Source organism: Microcebus murinus, chromosome 6 (genome assembly GCF_040939455.1).
Source record: "Microcebus murinus isolate Inina chromosome 6, M.murinus_Inina_mat1.0, whole genome shotgun sequence".
NCBI lineage: Eukaryota > Metazoa > Chordata > Mammalia > Primates > Cheirogaleidae > Microcebus > Microcebus murinus.
The window spans coordinates 46,638,150-46,647,674 of record NC_134109.1 but is presented as its reverse complement, the minus strand read 5'-3'; the positions used below and the strand labels follow the sequence as shown (position 1 = coordinate 46,647,674).

At 41.4% G+C, this 9,525-nt stretch overlaps 1 non-coding gene across 1 annotated transcript; it reads left to right on the top strand.

Moving 5' to 3' along the window:
- The first annotated feature begins 9,119 nt into the window (after window positions 1-9,119).
- LOC142871570 (U2 spliceosomal RNA) lies at window positions 9,120-9,319 on the top strand. Its single transcript, XR_012919827.1, has one exon. It is a non-coding gene; the product is annotated as a U2 spliceosomal RNA (small nuclear RNA).
- Window positions 9,320-9,525: the final 206 nt, after the last annotated feature.

Genomic DNA, 9,525 nt, shown 5'->3' with positions numbered 1-9,525 from the left:
TCCTGGGCTCCAGCATAATCTAATCTTTTCTTTAATTCAGTGAGAGAAGGATCTGTTATGGTCCAGATTGGACATAGCTGGGCAGGAATTTGATGCATCTGGGTAGACTTGCTCAATGGCTCAAACAATGAATTAGCAAGTGTTCAAGTACTTCTGTCACAGAGGAGGAGCTCCATAATGTTTGCTGTGCTTTTTAATATTTGTTGTGATGTCACCAAGGAGAGACACTCAGACCACGTGACAGGTTCTTGCCCTTGGAGGACTTTCACTCTGTGAAATCCTGTGAATCCTGGGAAGTAACGTGTAATTAAGGGCTAAATGACCCTGTGGGAATGTTGAATGTTAGGTAAAAACTGAAGCCTGGCATAGTCAGGGGAAGTAAGCTGGAGTGTGGAAAATTGGTAGACTTGGGGCCTTAAAAAGGGGAAGAGGAAGTTCCTGGCAAGGGGAACGTGACATTCAGAGGCCTAAAGGTGGGAGTGGGCTTGGGGGCCAATGGTGCAGCTGCAAGAGCAGAGTGGCTAGAGTGGAAGGTGGGCGGGGTGGGCTGGATCGTCATGGGGCTTGGAAGCCAGGCAGAGGATAAGAATTCAGATAAGAAAAGGGAGCCAGAAGCTATGGAAGGCCATCGAGTGTCAGGGACATCACTGTTCCATGGTCCCCTTGGGCCAGGAGAGTGCCCAAAGCTAAGTGGGGTCAGTGGGGAGGAGTCAGAGACATCTGGGGAGACTGAGCTTAGAGCCTGCATCTGAGGTAGATGGCCGGGGGCAGGTGGGGCAACAGAGGGCAGGCAGTTCTGGGCTGCCAGGTCCTGGCTGGCAGGGAAAGGGGCAATAAATCAGTCCAAGGTGGCTGGAGCCAGACATGGAGTTGAGTCGAGGTCATGGACGAAGGAATCTACAGTGGAGAGGGCCAGAGCTTCACAAGCAGGGCTGGAGGCCAAAGCAGACATTGAAGCTAGCAAGGAAGGAAAGGCTTGGCACCACTGAGTCTGTGGAATTAGGCTGATTATCCATGGTGAAATGAGGCTCATGGGATATGTTCTTTGGAAATTCCAACAAAGAGTTACTGCCAGGTCTTAAAGGGCCATCCCCCATGCACGGACAAGGGCTGGAGCAATGCTCCACCAGCTGTATGATCAGGATGGGTTTCCCTGCACATGCGTGCTGAAAGGGCCATCCCCCAGTCTGCCCAGAGCTGCGGTGTGGACTGGCACTGGGCTGTAGGTGTTGCTGGTTTCCTAGAAGTCATGATGCCCCACTTCCCGGTGATGCATATCAATCAGCAAACCTGTATGTTGGGGAAATCCATGTCATAGAAGGAGAGGATGTTCAAATATTAAGGGGGATTTTTAGATTATAGCTCAGGGATGGCAAAGAGATTTTGTCTCCTGTGCCAACTCCGATTGTTTGGTGGTTGCCTGGAGTCCTGCGTCTGGTCTGGGTTCTGCAGGAAAGAATGTACAGATTGACTAGTCATGAGTGCCAGGGCTGTGCGTGGGGGGGGGGGTGAGTGATGGCACCAGCACTACCTGTTTGCTGTGCTTGATTTGGTCCCAACCTCCTGACCTCATATGTCAGGAAACTGAAATCCATAGATATTAAGTGTGTCACTGCAACCACAGAACTCAAGGGTAGACCTAGGATTGGGGCTGAGGTCTCCTGACTCCTGGTCTAGTATTTTTCTTTTGGATCATACAGCCTTCCTACCCTCCCACTTGCCATGGGGCTGTCACACTGACTTTATTTTCCCAGTCCCACCCTTGGCTTCTGTTGGATTTTGCATTAGGAACTTGGCCACAGCACTGCTTTGCACAATGGCTGAACTTGTTTCACATGTGATCAGGACTCTTGGGGAAGGATTCTAGGAAGAGGAATTGCAGATTGATCCAGAATTCCCAAGTGCTAGAAAATGCAATTAGGTAGGAGATAGCAAGAGTTGACTGAGAGGGAGGAGGAGGATTAATGAGGAAAAATATCACAAGGGAAACAGCAGTAGATTGTTACTACTTTTACAGAATTGAAGACACAAAAATTGAAGTTGGAGATTGTGAGCTGCTCAAAGTGGGGCATAGGCACATTGTAGGGAGGATAGCGCCTGATGTTTATTGAACAATGCTGGAAGAGGTAACATGGGGTCTTGGATAGCACTGGGCAGCAGAGTCACTCAAAGCCTGTATCTGCTGACACAAAGTATGCCTGCAACCATTGTTAGCCAAAAAAGCCAGCTGTGCTTTCAGCATTGCAGCCTTACAACCACCCAGGGAGTGGATATGATTAGCCCAATCTTTCCAGAAATAGGAAGTGAGTGGGGTCTCAGAACTGTTAACTAACTTATCCAGGTCTGCAAGTGGCTGATCATGTTACAGATTCCAAATCCCATTCTTTTTTCCCTGGTAGTGAGAATGTCTCCTTAGGGTAGCTACTATTTATAAGAAGGAAAGGGGTTTTCTCTTTCTGCTTATTACCTGTTCTTGAGTGAAAAACAGTCAGCTTCTAGTGTATGGGACATCAATCTAACTTCATCCCTAATTCCTAGAATAGAAGCCAGCTCTGTTTGTTGTTCTTCAGTTGTGTGCATGTTTTACTAAGGAATTAACTTCATAACAAAAGAGTATATTTGGAACTTTTATAACTGCATATCTCACTGGTGCTATAGAACCTTTTCTCCTCTCCCTCCCCTGTTTTTTGCTAAAAGAATCAGTGATACATTATTTGTTTGGAGAAATGTGTGACCTGCTGAGTCCCTCAATTGCTTTTGGGATTTTGAGACATAAAATGTTATTTGAATCTGTTTGAAGAAGCTGCTGGGCAGGGCCTCAGGGTGGGCAGAGCTCAGCTTGACTGCTGGCTCCGGCAGGGTAATCACACAGAACCGTGGCTCTATCTTACTACCAGCTTCAGATATTCAACCTACCCTTCTGGAGCCTGGCTGAAAACCACTGACTCTGCTGCCAAGCAGGAGCTCTGCCCTCAGGGACCATCTGCAGATGTAGTGTGGCCAATTATGGGCATTAAAAGCAAGCCAACTGGTTTAGGCATCTTTTACTGCTGGTGTTGGCTTCTGGAGGATGCTGGGGAAGAGTCACCTTCTCTTTAGTCTCACAGCTGCACTGCATCTAATTTAACGTAGCCCGATAGTCTGTCAACCACACTACGAGCTGTGGAGCATCCATCAATCTCACTTAACACATGAGAAAACCAGGACACCGACCTATTAAGTGACCTGTTCAAGTTTACATTGAATCCTTAATATTTTAAAATGGAAACCCAGCTTCTGCAGTTCTACAGGAATGATTACTTAAATGAATAGAAACAATCAGATCCTATTTTAATTACACTGCTTTCTGGGGAGAGATGATTACAACAAAAGTGAAAAAAAGAAAAAATATCTTAATATTTTCCTGTTTTCTTTTTTGGAGAGGAACAGAGCAAAATGATGCCAACCAAAAAAACTTAAAAACATGATGTTTTGACAGTTCTTCCTGTCTTGCTTTAAAGACTTTGCAAATGTTACATATTGTCAGTTTTAAAAGACTGAATCCAAAAGTCTTCACTATTATGACTTTTAAAAATTTATCTATATATTTATTGAAAAAATAATCTCATAGTGGAGAACATAGAAATTACTATGAAAGTAGAAAACAAATGCTATCCTAAAGTAAAAATTCAAAAATAACTATTTACATTCCTATACTTCTTCAGCTTTTTTTCTATGCCTACATATGTTTCTTTAAACAAAATTAGGATTTTGCTATATACAGTTTGAGACCAAATTTTTTCACTGAACATTACAGCATCCTATTTCTGAAATATTAGACTTTAAATGCATTATTTTTTAAATTGACAAATAAAATTATATATATATTATATATAGTATACAACATGATGTTTTGACATCGATATATCTTACAGAATAATTAAGAAAATTAGCATATCTATCATCTCATATATTCATCATTGTTTTTGTGATGAGAACATTTAAAATCTACTCTCTTAGCAATTTTCAACTATACAGTACATTATTATCGACTATAGTCACCATGCTATATCAAATACATTATTTTTAATGGCTGCATAATATTTCCTCATTCCCTTCTTGAAACATTTTCTTCACTTGGTTGCTGGGACATCTCTCTCTTAGCTTTCCTCCTTAGAATCTTCTCAGTCTCTTTTGTAGAACCCCTTCATCTCTCTAATCTCTGACAGTGGGGAAGTAGCCCAGAACTCATTCCTAAGGCCTCAGGCCTCTTCTTTTCCTTCTCCACCTGCATTCATCTGCCAGGAGAGCCTGTCAATTCCAAATTCTATCTCTAGCCTGCACTTTCCCCTGCATGCTGTCTATTTGACATCTCCATTTCAATGACTAATGGGCGTGCTAAACTTAACACATCTTAAGCTAAACTCCTAATGAACCTGCATCCCAGATTCCCTATCTCAGCAAACAGCAACTCCATCCTTGACCTGCTCAGGCCTCAAACCTCATTTGAGCTCTTCTCTGACTCTTTTCTCTTATATCAAACATCCAATCCTTCAGCAAATCCTACCAGTTCTGCCTTTCAAGTAGGTCCAGAATAGATAGAACTCCCCTCTCACCTCATCTTCACTGCAGCCACCCTGACCCAGGACATCTGTATCTCTTGGTTAGGTGATTTCAGGAGCCTTCTACTGAGTCTTCATCCTGATTCTGTCCTGGCCCCATGACAGCTTGTACTCAACAGAATAACCATGCAATGCTTTGGCTCTGCTCATACCCTCAGAAGAATTGCAGTCTCTCTGCTAGTGAGGGCCCCCATCTCCCACTGTTTCCTCTGCCCCCTCGCTGCCTCTGGTCCCTGTCCACTCTGCTCCAGCCACGCAGATGTCCAGCTTGCTCTCCTGCGGAGCTTTGCCTTGCTCTGTCCTAACCTGGTATATTCCCTCCCCAGATGGCTGCCCATCTTGTTCCCTCGTTGCTTCAGGTTTCTGTTCAGATAGAGTCTTGCCTGTGAGGCTTTTCCTACATAGTCTTTGTAAAGAGCAATGCCTCTACCCAATACTCCCTTGCCACACACTCATCTATTTTAATTTTTCTTCATATTACCTTTTCTATGTGGCATTTGTATTAGTCCTAGGGTTTCCATGACCAAATACCACAAACTAGGTGGCTGGAAACAACAGAATATTATTCTCTCCGTGTTCTGGAGGTTAGAAGTCCAGAATTGAAACATCAGCAGGTTTGGTTCCTTCTGAGCGCATGGAGGGGCAGTCTGTTCCATGCCTCTCTCCCAGCTTCTGCGATGGCTGGCCATCCTTGGCATTCCATGGCTTGTAGACCCACCACTCCCATCTCTGCCCCCATCTTCACGTGGCTGTTCGTCCTCTATGTCTCTGTCTTTTTCTTATAACAACACCAATCATATTGAATTAGCCCCCCCCCACCTCCATTATGACCTCAATTTAATGTAACTAAATCTGCATTGATCCTTTTTCAAGTAAGTTTACGTTCTGAGGTCCTGAGAGTTAGGCTTCAACTTATCTTTTATAGGGGACACAATTCAACCCCTAACAGCATACACAGCATTTACTTTTTTATTTGATTAGTCCTTGTCTTTACCCACCCAAACAGAAGCTATCTCTGTTCACTGATGTATCCTGCATGCCTAGAACAGTGGTTGGTACAGAGTAAGCACTCAATACATATTTTTTAAATAAATGAATAACTGTGGCAATCCATTTTCTAAACTTCTTGCTAATTTGAATACTGGTGTGATAAAAGTTTTTTTTGCATAATTATTTGTATCTTGGGTTGCTTCCATGGGATTTATTCTCAGAGAGGGATAAAACCCAATCTACTATCTCTTATCCTACTGCTGGTCTATACTGCATTGACAGGGAAATCCTATTCACTCAGATGCTTTGGGAATCTGTGATCAATTGAAGGGAAGAGTGACCTGGTTCACCTTTGCTAAATGTTTGCTAAGTAAATTAAGTCAAAGTTTTATTGAATAGTAACATCAAATCCTACGTTATATGATTGTATAACCTTTATTCCTATATAAGAATTAGTTTACCTTTTTTCCAAGTTTTTACATAGCTTCATAGTTATATTTAATGGCTATTGTTAGAAAATATTAACTTATTTCACTGGTTCTTTATTATTGGGCATTTAGGTTGTTTTTGATTTGGGGCCATTATAAACAATGCTATAATTTATACCTTCAAACATATATTTTTTTCTGTCATGCTGATGTTTTCTCTTTAGGGTAAATTCTCAATAATCAAAGCTCTCAAAATGTCCAAGAGATGAAATATTTTATTTTATTTTATTTTTGAAATATTTTATGATATTTGATATATACTTCCCTCATTTGAATCATATGGGTTGAAGGCGTATCCACACATATTTTAAAGACCTTTCATGTACAGATCCATCTTTTAAGAAAAATGAGCCCCCAACTTTTTGTCAGTGTTGTTGTAATCATTAAGTAGTTCATGTTCATGCTTTCTTAGGGAGTCCCAGGGCTTCCTATTAACCAGCTGTCACCTGCTGGACCTGGGCCAGGCTCAGAAGCTGAAGGCAACTCTGTGTGGGCTGGATATGAGGGAACCAATCAGCGTTGGGAGGTTAGGAGATTGTCCCCATTAAATCCTTCCATACCATGCAGTGATAAGTGACCCAGTCAAACCCTTCATTTAGAATATATAAATATGGCCGGGCATGGTGGCTCACACCTGTAATCCTAGCACTTGGGAGGCTGAGGCGGGAGGATTGCTCGAGGTTAGGAGTTCGAAACCAGCCTGAGCAAGAGCAAGACCCCATCTCTACTATAAATAGAAAGAAAATTAATTGGCCAACTAATATATATAGAAAAAATTAGCCGGTCATGGTGGCACATGCCTGTAGTCCCAGCTACTTGGGAGGCTGAGGCAGCAGGATTGCTTGAGCCCAGGAGTTTGAGGTTGCTGCGAGCTAGGCTGATGCCACAGCCCTCACTCTAGCCTGGGCAACAAAGCGAGACTCTGTCTCAAACACACACACAAAAATAGAATATATAAATATGAGGTGATCACTGAACTTGAGGCTGCTGTTTTGTCTTGAGCAATAGCAAACATCACTGGTTGCTTATGAGGCTGGCAGAGGGTCAGCTGAGGTCCCCGAATGTCTCTGCTGCTGATGGATAATGCCTCTTTTTGCTGAGAGGTTTCCCTTGGTTCTCTGAAATAAACTTTAATGTTAGTTAATAATTCGTGCACATAACCTCCTTGTAACCCTGAGGACTTTATTAGCACAGCCAGTACAATATTGCTTTACAGAAGAGATGTGCCCTTTGATGATCCCACCAGTGGTTATGACCACAAGCAATTAGGTCACAACTCCACCAGGCCTGGAGGTTGTCGCTAAAACCTCTTTTGGAGGCGTTAGGTTCAAAATGATATAGATTTATTTGATTACTAGTTAGAAAAATCCAGTACTTAAGTGGCCCTACCTTATTTTAAAACAAGTTCAGTAATAGAGAAACTGGCCTCTGGAAAATTCATCTTCAATGTTGAGTGATAAATAATAATCTTTGTTTAGTTGGAATTCATCTAAAATGGACCTCAAATTATTCAACAATGAAATCACAGACTTACTGTAGGCACAATAGTCCTCAGGCTCACAGAATTTGGGGACCCATATAGTCTACCTGAACCTATCATTTTGTTTCTATTGTTGCCAGATGTATAAGTATGGCTGACTTGAATGCCTTAGTGTTCTCATGTAGTATTGGTCCTGATGCAGAAGATAGTGGTCATCAGTTAAAGAAATAAACAGTTACAGAGCATTGGTTCCTATAGTAGGTACAATTTTAAGATAAACCCAGTGAGTCCTACCCTTTTATAATCCCCTCCCCTTGAGTGTTGGAGTCAGTGAGTTGTTTTTGACAAATAGAATATGGCAAAGATGATGGGATAGTCACCCCCATCATTATGTTATTGTTATGTAAGACTCTATTATAGCAGACTGGAGAAAGAGATTCTCCTTTGACCTTGAAGTAGTAAGATACCCCGTGGCAGGAACTGTGGGCAGCTTCTTGAGTCTGAGCATGACCCCTGACTTAGAGCCAGCAAGAAAATGGGGACCTCAGTCCTACAGCTGTAAGGAAGGGAATTCTTCGGAAACCACATACACACAGAAGAGTACCCCAATTTCCAGAAAGAACACAGCTGGGTCGACCCTAGATTACAGCCTTGTGAGACCTTGAGCAGAGGACCCAGTCAAGCCATGCTTCGATTCCGGACCTACAGAAACTGTGAGATAATAGATGAGTGTTATTTTAAGCCACTAAGTTGGTGGTAATATGTTTTGCAGCAATAGAAATGTAATACAGTTTCCTTATCGGGGTGGAATGTAAGAGGGTAGGTTTGAATCTCAGCTCTGCTACTTATTAGCTGTGCAATCATGGCATACTTACATTCTCTGAGCCCTTACCTTTGCTTTAAAATAGGAATAATAATAGTACCTATTTCAGGGTGAAGACTGAATAAAATAGTGCACGTAAGTCACTTAACATGGTACCTGTAAGTTCTCAATATATGTTTTTCATTAGCACCAGAGGTTGGACATTGTTAGCCCCATAATTCTAAACATTTTCATTATTTTTTTCCATGTACCCCATATTTTGAAGATTTTTGTTTATCCTATTGCCTGAATTGATTAAGTAATAATTCATTTTCCCATCTATTTTTAATTCATCAGCTAATTCATCATAGAGCTTCTGATCAGCTTGGGAGATACTTAATAGAATAATTATAATTACTGCAATTTGGCTAAAAGCAAAGACATTTGATGTCATAGTTAATACAATTGCCATTAGCTTTTGAAATATAAGAGATGAATTGTACTTTGTTAGACTACCAGATTTGGAAGCACAATATTAGTTGATTGATGGTAAATAGACATTGGGTGACTTTCTGTAATTAAGCAAGGTAATCATGATGTACCCTCCTGTGCCACCATATTTCCTCAGGTATTGCTGGATGGGTGAGAATGGCTGCAAAGAAAAATGTTGGTTCTAGGGAAAGAAAACAGTGCCAAGAAAGTAAAAGAAGGGCATTGGATACAATGCTAACATCATTTGAGTGCTTATAGGCTGGAAATTAACTTAAGAATTGCCCCCTTTGGCTAAGATCAAGTGTAGTATCTGTTCTTATCAGTTTAATATCTGATACGTCCTCTATCCAAGGACAATATATTAGATGGATTTTTGGAGCAGGGAGATGGAATAGGAGCTTGCTCCTTCCGTCCACTCCACGCATTGACCTGGTATTGCAGTACTTCCAGGAACGGTGCACCAAAAAAAAAAGAAAAAGAATTGCCAAAGTTTTAGGAATTGTTGTATAAAGTCAACATTTGAGTTATGTTAAAATAAATAAATATACTCCATTTCTGTTCTGAATTTATATTAAAATGTTCTATAATTTATTTTGTATATAGCACTAATATTTGAAGTATGACTGTTACTTTTTCATTAGTGCTTCATTTCCTCTTTGAATATTGTCTAAA